The sequence below is a fragment of the Tenrec ecaudatus genome, chromosome 13, assembly GCF_050624435.1.
Source record: "Tenrec ecaudatus isolate mTenEca1 chromosome 13, mTenEca1.hap1, whole genome shotgun sequence".
Classification (NCBI taxonomy): Eukaryota; Metazoa; Chordata; class Mammalia; order Afrosoricida; family Tenrecidae; genus Tenrec; species Tenrec ecaudatus.
In genome coordinates this window covers 95,637,460-95,651,960 of record NC_134542.1, presented here as the reverse complement: position 1 = coordinate 95,651,960, position 14,501 = coordinate 95,637,460, and the positions used below count along the sequence as shown (strand labels likewise).

The 14,501-nt window shown below is 35.8% G+C and overlaps 1 pseudogene; it reads right to left on the bottom strand.

Moving 5' to 3' along the window:
• Positions 1-13,321: 13,321 nt before the first annotated feature.
• Positions 13,322-13,476, bottom strand: LOC142425011 (U1 spliceosomal RNA; annotated as a pseudogene).
• Positions 13,477-14,501: the final 1,025 nt, after the last annotated feature.

The window sequence follows — 14,501 nt, the reverse complement described above, 5'->3', positions numbered from 1 at the left end:
ATAAAACGAGCAGATACCAAGGACTCAAGTAGAAAGAAAATGTTTTGGAAATGTTGATGGTAACATATGTATAAGTATGCTTAATACAATTGAATGATTGATTATTATAAGGTTTGTAAGACACCACCCCCAAATAAAAGTATTAATTAAAGAAAAGATTTACAGCTTCAGAAAGCCAAAGGAGCAGTGTACCTCACCATATATGATCAATCATGAATTGGAATGGACTCAATGGCCAATTTTTGGTTTGGTTAGTACAGTTTGTAGGATTGTGAAGGCTTAAGTGTAGGTGCCTGATAGCTTCCAGTGAGACCAAACAGTTTACCAGTTTTCACCTGAAAGCAGATGCCGGCTAAGGAGATAGCGCCTATACCCTAAAAGAAAGCTAGAAAGAATAAAATCATTACTGTGTGCTATGGTATGGGGGGAAAACTCTGGATATCAGGAGATTAAATTGTTTTTGTCAAAGCAAGAACTTGTGGTTAGATGTATCTAGTGGAAATATGAACACTATATGCATTTCCAAAAATCTGTGAAGTTTTGGGGAAATGTTGGAATTTCCCAAAGTTCCTGGGATGGTGGCTGTCCTGATCAGTCTCTATTAATTATCAGCTAGGATATTGCAGGAGACAGAGGCTGCATCCTCCTTCAGAAATCTCATAATGGCAACTGGCAAAAGAGAGATCTATGATATTGCCATTTGTAAATTTATTACATCTTAAGAGACAAGCTTAGTTCTAAGAATTTTTCTGAATCTCTTACTATAAGAATTGCCTCTGACTCTGGATAGGGCAAAATATGACAAAATAACAATCTATAAATTATCAAGGGCTCATGATGGAGGGGGGAGCGGGGAGGGAGGGGGAAAAAAGAGGACCTGATACAAAGGGCTTAAGTGTAGAGAAAATGCTTTGAAAATGATGAGGGCAAAGAATGTACGGATGTGCTTTATGCAATTGATGTATGTATATGCATGGATTGTGATAAGAGTTATATGAGCCCCTAACAAAATGTTAAAAAAAATCAGCCAGAATTGACACAAGCAAAGGGGATTTTGAGACATCTCGTTGGGACCTCAAAAAGATAACTAAATAATGGTATTTTCACAATCATTTTGATGCCCACTACATATATTTGTAGATGAATGTAAATGGATGGTTGTATGTTATGTATATTTAGACTCAAAAATATAATCCAGTCAGTGTATTGTGTTAAGCATTTTATTGTTAACTACAAGGACACATTGATGTGAAAACACACATTGGCCACACCCTATGATAAATATGACACTCCTATGTTCTTACAAAAGTAACATTTTATATTCTATCTTATAGGGTCACTATGAATAGTAGGATTCAGTTACAGTTTATACTTGTATCTATTTTATATTTGAATGTAATGTAGAAACATGTGTAATAAATAATATTTACATACACAAACATCTACATATATGTCCTATATATATTAGTTTGATTAAGCCACTAATGCCTCAAGAAATAACACTCAATTAATTCAAGCTGTCAACATTTACCTTAATAGAATACAAATATTTTGTTGGATATGTATATATGTATGTGTGTCTATCTATAATAATAAATGTTAACTTTACTGCGACTATATATATTTAATCCATGTAAATTATATTTTGATTATTGGAAACATTTTCTTTTACCCAGTTATATAATTGCTACATATTTTATTAACCTATTGATGATTGTGATTGTATCACAACCAGATATTTTAATTTATGATTTATTAGACAATTAAGGGATGGGGAATATATCCTATGTTTATGATCTATGGTAATGATATAATGGCAAAAAATTAAAAAAAAACTTATTTTAAAAAAAAAAGAATTGCCTATGGGTGTGAAGTAAAACTTTCCAAATCACATAAAAACACAAGGCAAGCAGTTCTTATGTATTGTTGTTTTCTTAAATGACAGCCACCAGTAAGTATGGAGCAATTCCTGAGTACTGCTGCTCTTCCAGTGCTGGAATATAATAGGAATGCAGATGGTCTCTTAAGGTAGGAGGTGCTATGATTAGTATCTCCACTTTTCAAATAAGGAAATTAAGAATGAGTGACTTGCCTACATTCCCCAGTTAATAAGTGGAAGAGGAAATTCAGACCTGTCGGGCTGATTCCATAGTTAACCTGCTCAAACACTTCATCATGTCATTTAGCAGAGCTCAGCCACAAGCTTCTTCGAAATCAGGATTCAGTGACTTGGCTATAATATGATCTTATTATATCTAACTAAATATTTTAAATGCTTCCATATTTTTATTTGTATTGCCATCATATTAACTTTTAAAATAATCTAATATGCTTCATCATATATGCCGACAAATCAGACTTTAAATTTTGTTCATTTTTAAGAAAAAAATGACAATCTAAAAAATAGGTCAAGCACCTTTGTTAATTAAGTTTATTTCATTAAAAACATGACCTCTGTTTTAAAAATGCCTCATTCTTGTGTGTTAAATTTATGTGGATAGTCCATAAACAGTCCCTAATTAGTCACATGTGTATTCAGATGTGGGTTCGTGTGTTATAAACGAACACTGAAGTGTATAAGGAACTGTCAGTCAGATCAAAAGTCAATTGAAAATCATCCTGTTGCAAAGCTGAGAGCCTGTCACAGTTAGTTAGTCATAAATGTTTAAAACAGCGACCAAACTTTTATTCTAATTGAGCATGAGTTGAAAGGCTACCCACTTTGATGTCTTTGCTTTTATCATTTGTATATAGCTAAAAAAAAAATACTGTAGTACTTTTTTAAAATCCCCCCTTAGAGTGGGAACATAACTTGGTTCTGAAAATATACAGGTAGATCAAACTATAATTGCAGAGTCTGTGTGTAGTTTTCAGTTATGCCTATAATATTCCACGTGCACATGTTCAAAAGTAAAATCCTCCCCCCCTTTTTTCTCCATTTGATCTCTTTGCTACATATTTGTGATTCAGGACATAAGGAAGACATCTTTGCAATGATATTTTGAGAGCCATCATTTCTAGCATACTTCTCTTTCCATTATTTTCTAGTCTCAGGAGAGGCAAACTCAGTCACAGATTGTGTATGAGTGTTATGCATCTTTACGGTAAAATTAAATGCTATTAGTGTCCCCATTTTAGAGATTCACTTATTGAGACCCAGAAAGCAAGTCACTATCAAGGACCACTGAATAACATATGTGATAATGTGGCAAAGAGAGTTAAACGTTATCTTGGTTCTTTTCCATTCTTTTCATTCAAATTTTGTATACAAGATCTTCACATTATCTTGTGAAGAGAGTTAATACTGGAAACAGTCTCCGGATTCTCCAAAGGACCACAATAGTTGTGGTATATATGCAATTTATTTTTGTTCATATGCATATATATATATATACATATAATTATTTTATTAATATCATTCTTTTAAACAATATTTAAATAGTTAGAAAGCATACAATTATTCACAGAGTTATCATTTCAAATTTTATTCATTCTTTCCCTTAAATAAGAATTTATTTCCATTGTCAGTTTCCTTCTGTGGAAATGACTTTCTTTGACATTTCTTTAAGACATGTCTGAGTGATGAATTTGCTTTGCTTTTATATATCTGAAAGTGCCTTCGTTGTGCCTATATTTTGGCAAATATATTTGCCATGCATACATTTTTAGGTTGACAGTTTTTAGCCTCAAGTCCTTTAAAGATGTTAATCTACTATCTTCTCACTCGTTTCCAAGAAGAAATTGAATTCCAAATATTATCATTTTCTTTGTTTCTCTGTATATAATGTATCTCTGGCTGTGTTTGGGAGTTCTTTTCTTAACACACTGTGAATAATTTTATCATTATATGCCTTAGCATATTTTCTTTATGCTTCTCACAACTTGGGTTCTTTGAGTTTCCTGAATTTGTTGATTTATGATTTTTCATTAATTTTGGAAAGCTTAGACTGTGACTGTTATTTCTTTGAATATATATCCTGTGTCTCCTCTCCCTCCTCTCATTCAAAAATAACAGCTGCTCCGATCTTAGAAAACTTGAATTGCCATTGTTCACTGAAATTTTTTTTTCCTAAAAAAATTTTTCCAATATCCCAGTATTTCATTTTGGATAGTTCCCATTACTAAGTCTTCCAGCTCACTGTTTCTTTGGTGACATCTGATCTGTTAGCAATCCCTGTAGACATTTATCATCTCTGTGAAGTTAATATCGTCTTTCTTCTACGTTTTCCACTTTGAATATACAGAATAGTTATAATTACTGTCTTTTAAAATTTATCTTGTGTTAACTATGATCACTTCATTCTTTTTCATTCTGATATCTATGTCCATTCTGTTTTAGTATAATTGAGTGACAATTTTTCCCATTATGGATTATATTTTCTTGCCTCCTTGGGGCTTCTTAATCTTATTTAGATGCCAAGCATTGTAAATTTATCTAATAGGATGTTGGTGTGTTTTTTCCTTCTGATAAATCTTCTTGATCTTCCTTTTGAGATGCAGCTTCCTTACTTGGAAATACTGTTGCCCTTCCCAGTCTTGCTTTTGTGATTTTTAGGGAAGTCTGGAGAGGGGTGCCATCAGGGTGAACTGTTCCTTCCTACTGAGGGGGGCCTTCCTCAGTATTCTACTTGCATGTTTTTCCTTTTCCATCTCTTAGGAATCCCTCTCATTTACAGCAAGCTAACCAGTGTATTGAAAACTTTTTTGTTGCCCCGCCTATTTACCTTGTGTGTGTACGTGTGCATACATGTGTGCTTTGAGATGTTTCAGGTTGGAAGGTAAACTCAGCCCCTTCCCACTGAACCACAACGACCATGTTACACCATGTTTGTCATAATGAGAAACAAACAACAACAAAAATCCAAGAAGTTTATTGAGAATTTGAGACATCATAGGTCTATATCTAAATGTTTTACATATGTTAATATTTACTGGTCTATACAATACATGAGATAAACAGTATTCCATCCTCAACCAAACTCACTGCCATGGAGCACATGCTGACTCATAACCAGCCCCTGTAGGTTACCGAGACCGTTCACCTCCCAATAAGTTATGGTAAACTAAGCCTAGAAGAACCCTAGGAGAATATCATTCTGCACATTAAATCCTGCCCTTCTACCGCTGCTGTCTGTAAAAGAAAAAGAGGAGCACCACGAAGAGATAAGAAGAGATTGTTTTAAGTACATCAAATAATGGTGGAGGATATTATTCTCTTTCAGAAATGTATCCGTGAAGAGAAAACCAAGGTTAGATATCAAACATCTCAGCAGTTGGGGGCTGTGGCGGAATTACTGTGAATAAGTCAAATAATATTTTTTCATGACAATTATGGGTTTAGATAAAGTTTGCACACACCAAAACGTCAGAGTGCTAACTAAGGGTGTCAATGTATTGATCCACGAAGTCTTCCTATAGTGAAAGTCTCCATTCTGAAAATATATATTTTTAAATTTTCAATGTTAAGGCACATATGTGACATATGTAATTAAAGCATGTTGTGAAATTGATGTATGATTCCTGGGGGAAAAACAAAATAAAACAAAAACCTAGTAACTGTGACAAAGAAAGCCCCCAAAAGGAACTATTTACTTGGGTTTAGGAATTAAATGGTAGACAGAAGGCATGCCCTTTTGCATTCACTAAATCCAAAATATTATAATAAAAAATAGAGAAAGAAAAAGGTGAGAATAAGTGACGTTACATATAGATTCTTTATTATGAGACTTTATTATAGTGATATTTATAAATGGCAACCCTTGACCCAATCCATCTAGAACATACTGGTGATCCCAGTGACCACTGAGACCATTCTGATCACGGAGGTAGGACATGTTGTAAACACAGAGGGCAAGATCAGATTACCCCACAGCCCTTTGACTTTCAAAGGTGGTTACATTGCACAAGCCAAACAAAGCCATTCATTACTAGAATTATTAATTTATTGAAACTACAAAAATGAGACTTTTTTTCAACTCTCACTCCCCCCCTCTCTTTTCTTTCTTTCTTTTTTTTTAATTCATTAGTGGATAGAATCTGAACTTCCTGGACAACAGATAAAATTAATTAAGAAACTTGAGAGAGAGAGAGAGACTTTGAGAGAGTGGAGGTTCTATTCATTCATTCATTCATTCATTCATTTATATTTAGAATCATTTTATTGGGGGCTCGAACAACTCTTATTACATTTCATCCATCCATCCACTCTGTCAAGCACATTTGTATCTTTGTTGCCCTCATCATTCTCAAAACATTTGGTTTCTACTTGAGCCTTTGGTATCAGCTCCTCATTTTTCCTCCTCCCTCTCTGGTCCCTCCTCCCTCATGAACCCTTGATAATTTATAAATTAACATTATTTTGTCATGTCTTGCACTGTCCAACGTCTCCCTTCACCCACTTTTCTGTTGTCCCAGGGACGGGTGATATGAAAATCCTTGTAACGGTTCCCACTTTCTTCCCCACCTTCCCTCCACCTTCTGGTATTGCCCGAGAGTGGATGTTTTAATAGAGCTGATCTGCTTCCTGCCCCTGATGTCCTTTGGTTTTCCATTGTTTTCCCATCTTAACTTATAGAGTGTATACACTTGGTTTTTACATCACTCACTTTCACGGCCCCATTCTGTGTCCTAGAAAGGGTCTTAGTACATTTGCATGATTTTAGGATTAAAACTGTTTTCAGAAACAAAAGGAAAGTCTACTTTATTAAGACATGATCAGTTGCATTTCCCCTTTGTGTGGGGGTGTTTGTTTTCATCCTGCTTCCTCTAATGCGGGCTGATCGAAATGGCCAAGACATCACGGACATGTCTGGAATCTGACAAAAGAGAAATTATACTGAGAATACACTGCGCTTGGGCTCAGTGAGCATGTTGCTTTAGATACAAAAGTATTTCTATTTTTCCTGTCTGAAAGGACCCCCAGTGGCACTGTGGGAGAAGCACAGGAAGGTTAATCTCAAATTCAGTGGTTCAAATTCCCAGTGGCTCCCCTGGAGAAAGATGAGGCTATCTAATGCAGTCTCAGAAACCCTATGTTGGAGCGTCATGCGTTGGAATCACTTTGATAGCAGTGGGTGTGGTTGTGGCTGAGGAATACCTTCGAGGAATCGTTTTGCCAGTACATTATCAATTCACTCGGTATTGTCACATAAAAAGAGAACCACAGATCGTTTCACTAATGAACTTGTCCTACAGCATTCTAAAACAAGGTTTGAACTATCCCGAGATAATAGTCACTCTTTAGAGACCAAAAGATAAATTCCTAAAATTTTACATAACAATATGGCATTATGAATGCAAACACAAATCTTAATTCCTAAAAAATCAAGTATTAATCAATCATTCTTAAAAACACAATAAGCTTTTAATTCTTGTTAACAAAATGTCACAAAATATTGCAAAAATCATTATTACAGGAAGAGTGTTCATATGTGTTTAGTCAAAAAGCCCAAGGAAATTACATTGTGACAGGTTGTCAGGCAGCCACTTAATAAAATAATTATTGCATTTTACTGAAATTTGTATGTTTATTCTATTTTTGTTGTTTTCCAATTTGAGTTGTTATACATTTTTCATAATTCAAAATAAATTTTCCCTTTTATACCTTATTATCCTTTATTAGTTTATTATAATTTTTAGGATCATTTATACCCCAATTTAATTTCCTAGAAATTGTTTTCTCATTTTAAATGAATATTTTCTAAATTTATTTTCTAATTCATAGTTGATTCTTATATATTTTCTCACATAATTTATGCTCCAGGCTCCACAAAGCCTGGATTCTTTTCTAACTTGTACCAAGTGGTGTCAATATCTACAACTGAGAATGTTTTGTGGGTACATGGACTTTAAGACCCTTGGAGAAAAGACCAATGGTCAAGTTCAACTGTGGTCAAATAGTAAAGATATTTATTGTGAAAAATACTTCTGAGGTTACCCAGTATTCACCAGTCTAAGAATGGGCAGTGACTTACCATGTCAGAGGAGTACTATTGACAAGAATGACCAGCGCCATTAACAGCAAGAGATGCTTTCCCACTGCCCCCTTGTTCGTACTCAGCCAAAGCTCCAGGTTACAGGGTGACCCAAATTAGCAGGAGCAATCATAGCTCATTGAACAAGTATGCTAGTGGAATTCTCATCAGCTTTGGAGACTGATCAGAAATGGATTTGATTTGGAAAAACAGAAAAACCATTTATAGTGGCAATAAGAACTTCATGGCCATTAGAGCAAAAGTAGCAAGGCAAGTAAGGGACTTTGAAGTGCTGTGAGATATCCTTCTTTCTCTTACCCGATTGTCCATGTAATAGGAGCTCAGTGTTCACCATGTTGTTGAGGTTTCTCTGTTCACTAAACACCTGTGAAAAAAGTCCTAGGATTAGGACCTAATATCCAAATCCCCTGAACATTTTTGACTTAAATATGATATTAGATTAAGGAGATAGAACTTCTAGTGATATAGATTTTAAGTTCATACTTTCAGAATTTACAAATTTTATTCATACCAATTTTTCCTTTTAGTGTAATACTAGCATATATTTTAAAAGAAATATATACTTTACACAATTGATGTATGTATGTATGGTGATAAGAGTTGTATGAGCCTCTAATAATACAATTAAAAAGAGAAAGCAATATATTTGAATATTATAATGTATACATCATATAAAAACATATTTTACAAAATAAATACAATTACTATATTTAAAAAATAAAAATGTTTTATACTAAGTAATTATTGCAAAATGTTATCTTGTTCTTTGGGTAGTTAATGTAGGAGCTTGAATGCATGGTAAGAAAAGTCCCAGATTGTGTGTTCAGAATTATTCCATCTCTCTGTCCCATTTCTTTATATGAATAAGGGGTTCTATAAAGCTTAGATATGGTGATGTACATGGTTCTCGGTGCAGCATAATAGCCCATTAAACACTCTGTTCTCTTCCTTCTCCTGATACTTCATAGTGGAGTAGTTCCGCCTTAACTATGTTATTTAGTATGAAGCAAGAAGCAACTACTGAAATAAGAAAGGATTCTTCCAAACTGTGCTTCTAAATGCTTTATATCCTAAAGTTCTTCATAGTAATTTCACAAAAAGGGGTTCCATGATTAAAACTATGTTTAAGAAGAGCTGGTTCTGGTCCAAATTTTCTTTACCTGTGAGAATCCCAGCTTTTACTTAAACAATCTATCATTATAGAAGCCGGTTCTCTGAACCTCTCATGCACGCTACATTCTTCCCATCTAAAAGGCAGTTTAGGACTCAACCTTAGATGCCCTTAATCTTTATACTGGAATATATGATATCAAGGGGGTGGGGAATCTCCCAAGAGACACCCAAGTGTGTTCCAAGGACAATGGGTCAGTGTTAGGGAAAAGGGGAAATTCTGAATCCAGCATTGGTTTGAGTATTGGTCACTCAGATTGTCCTCTGGCACTCTTGGCCTAATGCCTGGCTCTCAGGGAAGGGGGGGAAGATTACAAAGATTGACTCAAAGCTGAAAGAGCTCTTTCATTCGAATCTCTGAAAGATTCTGGAAGCCCAAGGCAATAGCACTTTGCAACCTCTGTCCTAGTGGGATCAAGGGAGGGGTGGGGGCTTTCCCGTATTCAGGGTTCCTATTGAGCATGAAATGTCACAACATCTGAGCAGTGGTAGATCATCTGACAAAAGGAATGCAGAATTGTAGATGGTATTTTCCTGTGATGAGTCTTGAAGTCTTGATCGCTGGCATGGATAATTTGATCTACAATTCTGACTGCTGGGGAGCGATGAGGGTGTGGGATTTTACAGTGGCTTTGATATCCTTCAAATGATCCAGCCTAGAGGAAGGGAAAGGGTAGACTGATGAAGTCATGGGGAAGGCTATTTTCATGGCCAAAGATGACAATTCTGGACCTAGTTTGGCAGGAAAATGAAATCTACCATAATGTAGTTCTTGAGTGTCATTTCAGGGTTTGATTTTTCAAAAGCAACCTGACTACAATGGTTACAGGCTGGGCTACAAACTGACAGTATTAAAGGGTTGAATCTACCTGGTGACTGTACTGAGGAAAGGAACTGGCGATCTTCCCCCCGCCCCCCCTGCCTCCCCAAGATGAAAGTGCAGGAAGGACAGCTATGGGGCGAGTTCAGTCTGTCATGTAGGGTCCTATGCACTGGAGTTAGCTCCACAGAACACAACAACAGTTACGTTTTAAGGAGATAAACTTGAACCATCCAAGTCCCCTCTCTGTTTCATTATTTCCTGTCAAAAAAGAATGAGGAGTTATGAATACTCAAAAGATCTAGTAGGTTTTCCAGAGACTTAAAAAATATTCCTGGATTCGAAGACACTGCAGAATTCATTTTAGGCATCACCTCTGTAGGGTATGCCAATCTGACGGCTGTCCACATTGTGAAGTGTACCCAGTACTTTGTAGTTTAAAATCTCAGTCTTCTCATGAGTGAAGCTGACATTTGAATCCCAGGACTCGTACTCACTTTTGACTTTGGATTATGAGTCTCTATAACCTCATTTGTGAGGATATAATAATAATAATTCTACCAATCTCATAGGATTGTTATAAAGATCCAGTGAGACAGAGCACAACGTAACTGATGAATACGTGTCAATTATAATTAAAATAATGTTTGGCCATGGTTAATAAATGCTCATTGTCCCTTACCTATCTTCATATGATCTTTTCATTTCATCTGCACTAGTAAATTCTACAGTGAGCCTGTATTTTTCAGTTTATAAATTTATGGGAGTAATTTTTTATGTCAGACATTTTGACTGGAAAACCAGTTAACATGCTGGTCCCCAAATGGAATGGTTGGAGGGATAGCTTAGGGGCAGGGCAAGACAGAAGCGTGCCTGCTGGCAGGGGTAAAAAGACCACAGGAAGAAAGATCGGTATCCTTAACATTTCTGATTATTGGACCCGACAGAAAGGTAGAATGGTGTCGAGGGAATGGTTGATGCCAAAATAGGGGAAGAAGGTTGGAGGCTAGACCATTAACTCTCTTATATGTCATCACTCTGTCTCTAGTAATTTTCAATAGCCTGAAGTATACTTTAAATGATGTAATGTAGCCACGCTTTTTTTATGAAAAATATTTTACTTTTAACTTACTTATGTTATTATACTTGAAATGAGTCTTTTGCCTCCAGCAAGCTGTTGTTGTATTTGGAAAAGTATTCTTCAAATCTCTATTTTCACTTAATATAATTATTTATGTGGTTTAAGCCTACCACTTTATTGTTTGCTTACAATTTTATTTTCCCTGTGTTGTATCTCTGCTTCCTTTTTTGCTTTGTTTATTGTTATTTAAATATGTTTTCAAATTCTATTTTGATTCATCTATAGTTCTATGTATATAATGCTTCATATAGACTTTTATCAATTCATGTAGGTATTGCATTATATACATACAATTTACATATGATTTATAACTGGGTTAATGTTATCAATTTAATGAGGTCTAGAATCTTGCTTTGTTCAGTTTGAGCATTTTTCTTTGCTTTTAAACAGTTTTGTTGGTGTATAGTCTACATACTGTGTAATAGTCCAATCATATCAGGGAGAGTGGTACAAATAGTATTACAATCAATTCTAGAATATTTCTTTCTTTCCTGTGCTCATTGCCATCAACTCTCCATTATTCCCAACCTCCTCATTACTCTCAAGAAACATTCAATCAAGTGATTGTCTTGATAAATTACTGTCATAACAGATGGAGCGATCCTGGATTTTGTATACAAGAAAATGTACCCCAAATAACCCAATAAAATAAAATAGAGAAAAATCTCTATCAAAAGGAAAGTATAAACCTTAAAAATGGGAACAACTTTAAATTGGGTGAACAGAGAGATCATATTTTATGGTTCCAAATTTCGACCTAGCTACCGCTACTATAATCCACAAAGGGCTGAACTTTATCTCTTTTTGTGTCTCTTTAAATTTCCACATGTACAATTTAAATGTCTGAATTTTTCTTCAAAATACATCTAAATCCACTACAGACATTTGTACAACTTCAATTCAACCGTCAATTTAGAAAGCGTAAGAGGGAAAGAAAATGCAATGTATTCATACATAATTTCACATTTATTCTTATTATTTTGTCCTTTCTGATGCTTTGAAATTCCTTCTTTTAACTTTTTTTTTTTTTTTGCTTAGAGAAAGTCCTTTCACCACTATTTATCTACCGATGACATCACTTCAATTTCCTTCCGTTGAGAATCTCTAGATTTCCCTTCCATCCTTTAAAGATATTTTGGCTTTGTTAATCATGTTTTCCTTTCAGCACTTGAAAAATGCCGTGCCGCTTCCTTCTGATTTCCACAGTTTCTGAGAAAGCCACTGCCATTCAGATTATTGTTGTTTTTGTTTTTTCTCCACTTACTAGCTAAGGGGCTGTTTCTGCTTTCAAATATTTTACTAGGACTCTCATTTTCAGAAGTTTGGCAATGTTTTGTCCTCATGCGAATTTCTTTGGATTTGAATTGAACTAATTTGGAATTCATTCGGCGTCTTGAGCCTTAGTTTCACATCTTCTACCAAGTGTGGAACAATTGCAGACCTCATGACTCTGAGTAGTTTTCACGCCCGCCTCTTTTCTCTTCTGCTTCTGAGGTTCTGGCGACACAGAAGCATCTATTGTCATTGTTTCACAAGTCCTCGTGTCTCTGAACATCGTTTCAAAATTCCATTCCATTTCTATGAGACTGGTGTCATAGTGGGTAAGATCAGCAATTCAAACCCACAAGGCGCTCCATGGGAGACAGATGGAACTTTCTACTCCAGTGAAGAGCTACAATCTCGGAAACCCATCGCGGCAGTTCTCATCTGTTCTACAGGGTTATTCTGGGTTGCATGGACTCCAGGACAGTGCGTTGTTCCCCCCGGAGTAAACATGTATGTGTATTATTAATTGGGAATGAATACGCATATCACACCATTCCATCACTCAGTCACGTCAAGCAGAATTGTACAATGCTTCCACAGCCAGTTGCCAAATATTCCTTTTCTTCCAGGGCTCCTTGATATTGCCTCCCTTTTACTGCCTCCCCCCACCCCTCCCCACCCCACCCCCACCACAGTACGTGCACCCCCGCAACCCCTTCTTCTACTTGCTGTCCCTATAGGCAGTGAGTGCTGAGTGAGATTATCTGTCTGCTGTTCAGAATTAGGAATTTCTATTTTTCTGTCCTCAAATTTCTGTCTTCAAGATTTTTCTAATCTTTTTCTTTTGTCTTTCCATTCTACTGTTGTTTACTGCATTTTCCAGTTTAAAATTAGTACACCTGCATGTTTTTGTTCGTTTGGTTTTTTTTCCTGGGGAGAGCTCAAATGCAGTCCCCACTACCACAAATCATGCAGTCGAGTTTCCCACATTCAGGGACATCGCAGGAGTCAGAACATCCGGAGTGCAATGGATGAGCCTCGCCCTGGGAAAACCACCTTTGTGATCCACATGCATCTTTAAATATTCTCTTAAACAGAAAAACAAAGCAAAACTCGCTGCCACAGAGTCAATGCTGACTTCTAGTGGCATCCTGATTCCCAAACTCTGACTGTCCATGGGGGTAGAAAGCTCCATCTTTCTCCTGCAGAGCTGCTCCATCTTTCTCCTGCAGAGCTGCTGGTGATATGGAACTGCTGACCTTGCAGTCACAGCCCAAGTAGTAACCACTGCACCACCAGGGCTCCCTTAATATACTCTGGACAAAGTTAACTTTGTAAAAAGTAATGCCACAAAGTCAAAGTAATCATCCTCTAACCTAAGATACCCAGATGTTAAGTTGTGGCTTCTTGATGCATCTCCAATCAAGTACTACAATACGTCTGACATAAATGTTTTTATTTCTCTAATACTTCTTCAAAGAGTTCTACCATCTCCTATTTACATGAGCTTAAAACAGCCCTTTTGAGTATCCTCAAGGACCTCAAATTATGTATCTTTTAAATATCCTTTTAGTTTGGGCAACAAAAATAAGTGAGGACAACATCAGGACTACAGAGCGAATGGAAGAAATTTTCCTAGCAAAATATTCATATTTTGCCTTTGAGTCCTCAAAGAATGGCCACGTACATTACTGTGATGGAAAAATGCATTCCTGGGGTTAATGTTCTCAGCATTTGTATCATCAATGCAATTTTCTAAAATCATCCTGTGTCCTTTAAGACACGATCTCAAAATTAAATATATATATATTATATATATTTGAGGGATATATATTAAATATATACATTATATTTAAATATATATGACATACATTTGAGGGATATATATATATTTGAGGGATATATATATCCCTTAAACAGGCACCATAATGCCCTAACCTTTCTTCCTTAACTTTAACTGACCCAATAGATTCTCTCAGAAGACAATTTTGATTGAGCACTTTTTTAAAGGCACTCTTACAAGACTGAAACTGGTGTATTACTGAGAGAAGTCATCTGCAGCTACCCAATGATCAGAGACAGGGTTAAAGATGTTTGGTTTAATGTAAGT